This window comes from Spinacia oleracea, chromosome 6 (genome assembly GCF_020520425.1).
Source record: "Spinacia oleracea cultivar Varoflay chromosome 6, BTI_SOV_V1, whole genome shotgun sequence".
Taxonomy (NCBI): domain Eukaryota; kingdom Viridiplantae; phylum Streptophyta; class Magnoliopsida; order Caryophyllales; family Amaranthaceae; genus Spinacia; species Spinacia oleracea.
The window spans coordinates 101,822,567-101,830,325 of NC_079492.1; the positions used below are offsets into that span (position 1 = coordinate 101,822,567).

A 7,759-nucleotide genomic window follows, 5' to 3' on the forward strand; every position below is an offset into this window, starting at 1 on the left:
GGATGATCCGCAAGACAGCGACCCGTTGACCTGTCCAAGCTTACGTGGCACTTCTTTTCCTAATCAGGCCGACTGGACCTGATTAGGTTCGAGCGCCGACTGGAATTGAATGTCTCTGGGAAGTCTTTTAGACTATTCTGATCATACAGGGTGTCCTGCCGGTATGCCGATAGGGCATCCCGTACAGATACCATAATAAACAGAGACAAATAATTTGGAGAAGAAGAAGAAGAACTCCTTTTTGTATATTCTTGTTCTCATGAACGGCTGTTGTGCATAGCATATATACAAAGTAATTAGGGCACTAAATGACCTAGGCCCATTAGGAAACTACTCTAAAATATTCTAATGATACTATACAGAATATTCACAAATATTAGTTTCCTAATTACATGATCCTCCCTCTAATATGGTGTAGTCTGATTTTTAAAGTTTTTAATATGGTTAAATTTTTTTTACCACCTAAAAAAATAAAAATTGTTTTTTACCATCTAAAAATTAAATAAAAATTGTCTTTTACCACATCTTAACTACAAAATGGACGAAAATGTTATGTGAATTAATGGGAAGTAAGGGGAAATGGTAGCTTAATAGTTTATATACATGAAAATCGTGGGAGAACATAATGAAATAAAAAATATAATCGTTGAAATGGGTTGTCAATCTGTTCTCGTACTGTAAAGAAAGATGAATGGCATACCACTTGGATCTGCATAATGTTTTCGTCCATCTTTCCGGTTAATATGTGGTAAAAAAACCATTTTTATTTTATTTTTAGGTGGTTAAACACAACTTTTATTTTTTTCGGTGGAAAAAACAATTTACCCTTTTAATATTGTCTAATTCATTTTGGTGTGGGATTTGGCCGACAATTTCTAGTCTGGTATGGTCTTAATGTTTTATGTGAGCATTTTTCATTTTTGATTTTTCTGGTCCGGTATATTTTTTAATTTGAGTATGTTTTGTTCACATTATTCTTATTGTTTATTACGTATTCTTCTTAAAATCAGACCATATAACTAAGAAAAATATAGATCATACCAGATCAAGTGAAGAAAACAAAACCTAGTTTACTCGTAACTGGTACTCTTGCGGGTGATGTGTCCGGTGTCCCTCTTTCAATAAAAAGCAGGAAATACACCTTTACTTTCTATGGTACGCATGTATGGAGAGAGTTGAAGACCATGGCGACCAAGGAGTATGGACCAACAACCTGGCCCCCTAAACCACTGCCGTAGTTTATACTACTCCCTCCATTCCTTTTTTATCTTCCTGTTTCTATAAATGTCGTTCCTATTTGATCTTCCTCTTTCTATTTTTAGACATTACTTTTTACCATAAATTTCCCCACCATCCTTTATTTAATTCATTCACATTTCCTCATCCACCCATCCAACCCCAGTTTTATGATTTTTTATTACCATATCTTCTCTCTCCTTCATTTCTTTATTACTTTTCTTCATTTATTTATTATTTTCTCTTACATCCAATCATTACTCTTACACCCAATCATTAGAAGATTCTATTTTCTTATTTTCCACCCCAAACACCAAATAGGAAGATAAAAAAGGAATAGAGGGAGTACTCCGTATGGTTTTAGTGAGAATGAATTGGTCTATTACGTACATTCCGGTGTACCGTGTAATTACCGTCTACTAAATCGGGGCGTTAGAGTATGTGATGACAATTGACAATTGACAAGAAAGATGTTTGCAATTGGACAAGTATATGAAGTGCAATAATGAATCTCCATGACAATGTGGAGTAGTTTTAAGAGGCTGTGGATAAGTAGCACCAAACTATTATCCACTCACTAGTCACTAGTAAAACAAAACCCAAGATTAAATGTAAATAATACCAAGTACGTATATTGGATCAGATCGATGGTCAAACTTTTATGTCAGTTAGCTTCATATAATCTTCGTTACGTAATACTAGTTATATATTTTAATTATTACTAAATAACATCATTAAGACGGTTTGGCCGAGTGGTCTAAGGCGCCAGATTTAGGCTCTGGTCCGAAAGGGCGTGGGTTCAAATCCCACAGCCGTCATTTTTTTCTTTTTATCCTATATAATAAAAATGTCAATATTAACTACAAACTTCCAAAACCTCATTCACTCCCACCAATTTCAACCCCTTTTTTTTTATTTTTGTCATAGGATAAAGTTACAAGAATTTAAACAACAGGCCTAACGCCAAATGGCGAGACAAAATGCAATCCTTCCTCCGCTGCTCTTTTCGCCAGATCATGCGCCTGTTGGATCTGATCTCGATGCACCTTATTGATCATACAACATCTAAATTCTTACATATTTCAACCCTTTTTCAAAGTTTAAAATGTAATAAAAACCAGAATAACTGTTTTTGTAATCATCTTCCCTAAAATTGTGGAGTTAACCGTGAGAAAAAATTACCTTAATTACCCCATAGTCATAGGCCCATCCGCCCATACTACTTAAACCAATCGTTTTCTCATAATAATAATAATAAAAGGCCTTCCTCTCAAAATTATTCTTCTCTATCCTCCATATTTTCCACATTTCGATCTTTTATATGTGAATTTATTAAATTGTCATTCTATTTCATTTGCAGAATATTTTTGGGTCAAAGTTTTTCCTCGAAGTCATCACTATGATAAATTGATGTCATTTGTTGCTTTCATATTTAATTAGTACGTAGTAAGTGTCTTTTATTTATTTTTTTAATTTTTTTTGACATGGATAACGGTATTGCACACATAATTAATTTTGAAATTTGATGGAACACACTCGGTAATATCAATTGATAAATGTGCTTACCTGTTTAGCTAAATTGATGTAAGACACTTGGTAATATCAATCCATTGATTTTTTTTTTGGTGTTAACACCCGGTTCACCCTTAAGGCTAATCCGGATTCGGGGCGAGTTCTGGGTGTATAGGTTCCAGTCCCCTCCCAATTGTTGTTGCGGGGGATCGAACACGAGTTCTCCCTACCAAGTTCAGCCCCAATCACCACTGAACCAACAGGCAATTGGTATATCAATCCATTGATAAATGTGCTTACCTAGTAATTTTGGCTAGGACTCATCCAACAATTTTAACTAAGCACGTTAAGAAGTATAGTGTACATTCTTATTTTTTTTAGTAACTCAAACAGTTTTATAGTGTGCCCTTCTAATTTTGTTTACCTACATAATTTATTGATTATTGTTGTACTGACTAATCATTAAGCATTGGGACTTTTTACTCACCCAACTTTTTACATACTCTCTCCTTGATTTTAATATTTGTACAAAAAGTAACCGTAAAAAATTATTAAACGGATTTAGTAATAGATGTGTTATGTAGTACGAAATTTATGACAACCGGAACACATGCTCTTCCTCTAATCGGATATTTATCAAAAGATGATTTCCTTCAATATTGTGTAAAGAACGTTAAATTCCCAAAATGCGTCACTTTCTAACTTAATTTCCACCATACCGTCCACGTCAGTATTAAAACCCCGGTCTATTTTTTTCAACAAAGCGACACTAAACCGCTATCTCAGGTAGCGGTTGACATAAGTAAACCGCTATCTGATAAATCAAAACTTAGAGTGAGCTTCCAAAACAAAAGCTTACCGTACCCCTGTTATGTTTTAAAGCAAACCGCCATCTGAGATAGCGGTTTTGTTACCCTGTCTCAGATAGCGGTTTATAACATTGAACCGCCATCTGAGATGGCGGTTTGCTTTAAAACGAAACCACTATCTCAGATGGCGGTTCAACGCTGAACCGGAAAAAAATACTTCTCTTTCTCCCTTGCTGACGTGGACGGTATGGTGGGAATTAACTTAGAAAGTAATGTATTTTGGGAATTATTGAATCTTTATGCAATATTGTAGAAAATCGCTCGTGTTCCTTTCTCTTCTTTGGCTCTTACTGCATTTCTATGTCCTTTAAATTCATCAATTTGTCTTTTTTTTTTTAATACTTGCAGGCCATTTTTGAATGCAAACGAGAGGCACGACAGTGATTTGATTAATTCCTCCGCAATTGTTTTCCTTTGATAATCTCCTTTGGTACATTTCTCTGTATGACATGAATAATATTATATTTCATTTACATATTTTAATAAATGACGATTTCTTCTCCTCTAGGGAATCGTTATGGTAAATTCTTGTCAGATTTTTTTTTCCTTTTTTATACGGGAGATTATGCCAATAACTTGAAATTTGACATAATTAACATTTTAACGCATTGAATTGGTAATGTCAAACATTTTAACACATTGTATGGGTAATGTCAAAGGATAAATGTGCTAGCCCGGTTTTATTTTGCAAGGATCCTTCCAACTATTTAACTAAGAACGTTGAACAATTGGTAATATTATTGTAAGAAGTACGTACATTATTAAATTTCCATAGTAACTCAAACAATCTTATACCAACTACTATGTGGAGTGGTACATATACCCTTCAAAATTTCATTTACCAAATGATTTCATTGGTTGAATAATTATTCGTTAAGCACTTAAATACGAGCTGAATTAATGTTTACCTCTAAGCTACGGCGAGGATTGATGGAAAGATGGTGCATTTTGACAACGAGATTGCTATAAAGCCATTGGACCTTTTATGATAATTACAACTTCCAAAGGATCAATTCAACCAAATTCTTAAGCTGATTGTTGAAGCCCTAAATTAGTTTTATAGTCTATCAAGCCACCTCACACGAAAGTCCTTTGGGATTGAAGTGTAGATGCGACATGGGCCTCCTACCCAACGCTAAATATTTCACTTTGAAATGAGGGGTGTAATAATTAATGGTTGCATAGGTATGCATCTATCTCTAGATGCATAGGAGGCTAGGAGCTAAAACACACTACATTATACATACTCATTTTTCTCTCTCCTCTAACCTCTCATCAAACCCCATTTTCTCTCTCATCAAAAGCTCCACATTCTTTCTCATCAAACTACTATTTTCTCTCTCTTTAAACCTTCAATTTCACTCTGATGGATTCCACAGCGACGATTACTCATGCGCTTCCGACGAAATTCTGGTCGGATCTGTCGAACTTCTGGTCGAATCTGTCGATTTTCTGGTCGAATCTGTCTATTTTCTTGTCAGATCGGGCGAATTTCTGGTTGGATCGGCGAATTTTCGATCGGATCCGTCGAATATATCTCTCCTCTCTTTACGCCAATCCATGTTTCTTTGTATGAAATTCGTGAGTTTCTTTTGTAAATCGATCTTTAATTTGCAGTTATTAGATGTTGATTTGCTGCGAATTCGTGTTTAATAATTTGCTAGTTTCGTCACCAAATCCGATTGTGATTTTAATTTACATATTGTCGTTAAGTGATTTTGTGGTTGGAGATGTTCAAATTAATATAAGTATAGATGTTCATTTTTTGAACAACAATTTTATGCGCGATTTTAGATCTATCACCATGCATGTTTAATTTATAAAGTTCGATATTCAGAATTGTAGAATGAACTACATTTAGTAACTTGATATTGTTGTTGTTGTGGTTGGTATTGTTGTTCTTGGTGGTTGTGGTAATTATTGCTGAATATTAATTCTAAATTTGTTATGTTTAGTTTATAATTTATCATGTTCAACTTTTAGAAGATGATATTCACAAATAATAACACTTTTGTGTGATCTCAGTTTTTCAACTCTCGTGTTCAACTTATAAAGAATCACGTTCAACTAAATTCAACTTATAAAATTGTGATATGTTAAACACTTTGCGTGATGTTCAATTTCTCAAGTCTTATGTTCAATTTATACAAAAGCATGTTCAACGAAATTTAACTTATAAAACTAATATATGTCCAATACTTTTGTGTGATGTTTAGTTTCTCAAGTCTCGTGTTCAACTTATAAAGAATTATGTACAACTAAATTTAACCTATAACACTATGAAATCTTCAACACTTTGTGTGATGTTCAGTTTCTCAAGTCTTATGTTCAACTTATACAGAATCATGTTCAATTAAAAGGCAAGCAACAACATTAATAAGGAAGCAGTATACCACCAAACAACGAGCGAAAAGCATTTTGTAAAACAAGTGTTCATTATTCTTTATTAAAAGATCATGTTCAGATTTTATAAGCAGGTGTTAATTATTCTTTACTAAAATATCAAAATTGGCACTATATAAATATTGTCATGTTCAATTTATAATTCATCATGTTCTACTTATAAAAGAGGATGTTCAATTTATAAAAGATGATTTTCACTAATAAGAACACTTTTGTGTGATGTTTAGTTTCTCAAGTCTCATGTTCAACTAAATTCAACTTATAAAACTATGATATGTTCATAAATAAGAACACTTTTGTGTGATGTTCAGTTCCCAAATCTTATGTTCAACTTATACAAATAATGTTCAACTAACAACATTATGATTTTCCTGTATGAAAGGTTAATATAAATGCGTCAACAAAAGAAAATAACCCGATTTAGAAACGGAAGATGTGGTATTAAGAGAGGCTGCAAGAATTGAAGAATAATTGAAGACATACACAACAAGGAAAGAATTTGCAAATAAGGAAGCATATAGAAAGAGAAAAGAGATCGATGTAGTGAAAAAAATGGAAGTCGAAAGGAAGGAAGCAGAAAATTTAGAAGCATATAGAAAGAGAAAATAGGCAGCAACGACTAAAATAGAGGAAGCATATAGAAAATAAATGACATATTTATTTTTTGAACATGAATGTTCATTAAATTACTTTAAATGTCCATTTGTTTGTTCCTTATGTGTGCTTGCAGCTTACTCAAATAATGAGATTTATTTTTGGAAAACAAGCGTGATAAAAAAAGAAAAGGAAACAAAATAAGGCATTAAAAAGGAAGGCTGAAACTGCTAAAACGAAGCAGTTGAAACTCATATGCATGCAGATCTGCATGCATACCTATGCAACCAAAAATTTGGGATATACTTCATATGAGGGGTGGATGAGGTTTGGACCCTTGACCTTCGTGTCACTCTGGCTCCGATATTATGTCAAAGGACCAACTCAACCAAACGCTTAAGTTGATGGTTGAAGGACCAACTCAACCAAACGCTCAAGCTGATTGTTGAAGCCCCAAAGATTAGTTTTATACTCTATCACCAACAACGAACTTAAGAAGTTAACAATTAACATGATTATACTTATACAATCTAATTTGCACTTCGTATGTTTTTAAGTAAAGATCACTAAGTCGGTGATGCTAAAAAGCATTGAAGAGTTTGATCTCCTCCTATAAAAGATATTATCATGGTCGGCTTATTGCACGTGCATGTTGGTGTTAAAATGTGAGTAAGGAAAACTAATACTCCGTATTAAGGTTACGAGAGGCACGTTTGTGGATTTTTTTTTCCCCATGTAATATTAATAGAGTCATGTGATTCATTTTTTTTTATCTAAAAATTGCATAGTAAATGATACTCTTTCCTTTATTTATTCTTTGTAAAAAAAAAAAAAAAAAAAAAAAAAACCATACATGTTGATTATTTTGGTCATATTAACACTAACATATATATTAACTAGATTTTAACCCGTGCGATGCACGGATTCTATTAAATTGTTATGTTTAAATAAAAATCCTACGTATATACCACTTTTATACATTAGATTAGATTAGTTTTTTATTTTGTATTGAATTTCATTTTAGATTTTTTTTATTATGAAAGTGTTTGTTTTTGGATGAAATTGTATAAGCGTAATATTAATAAATAATTAATAAAAAATATATGAGTGGAAGTTAATAATTTCTTTACGTGGCACTCGACTTT

At 33.0% G+C, this 7,759-nt stretch overlaps 1 non-coding gene across 1 annotated transcript; it reads left to right on the forward strand.

The window, feature by feature from the left end:
* Positions 1 to 1,974: 1,974 nt before the first annotated feature.
* On the forward strand, positions 1,975 to 2,054 carry TRNAL-UAG (transfer RNA leucine (anticodon UAG)). Its single transcript has one exon. It is a non-coding gene; the product is annotated as a tRNA-Leu (tRNA).
* The last annotated feature ends 5,705 nt before the right edge of the window (positions 2,055 to 7,759 follow it).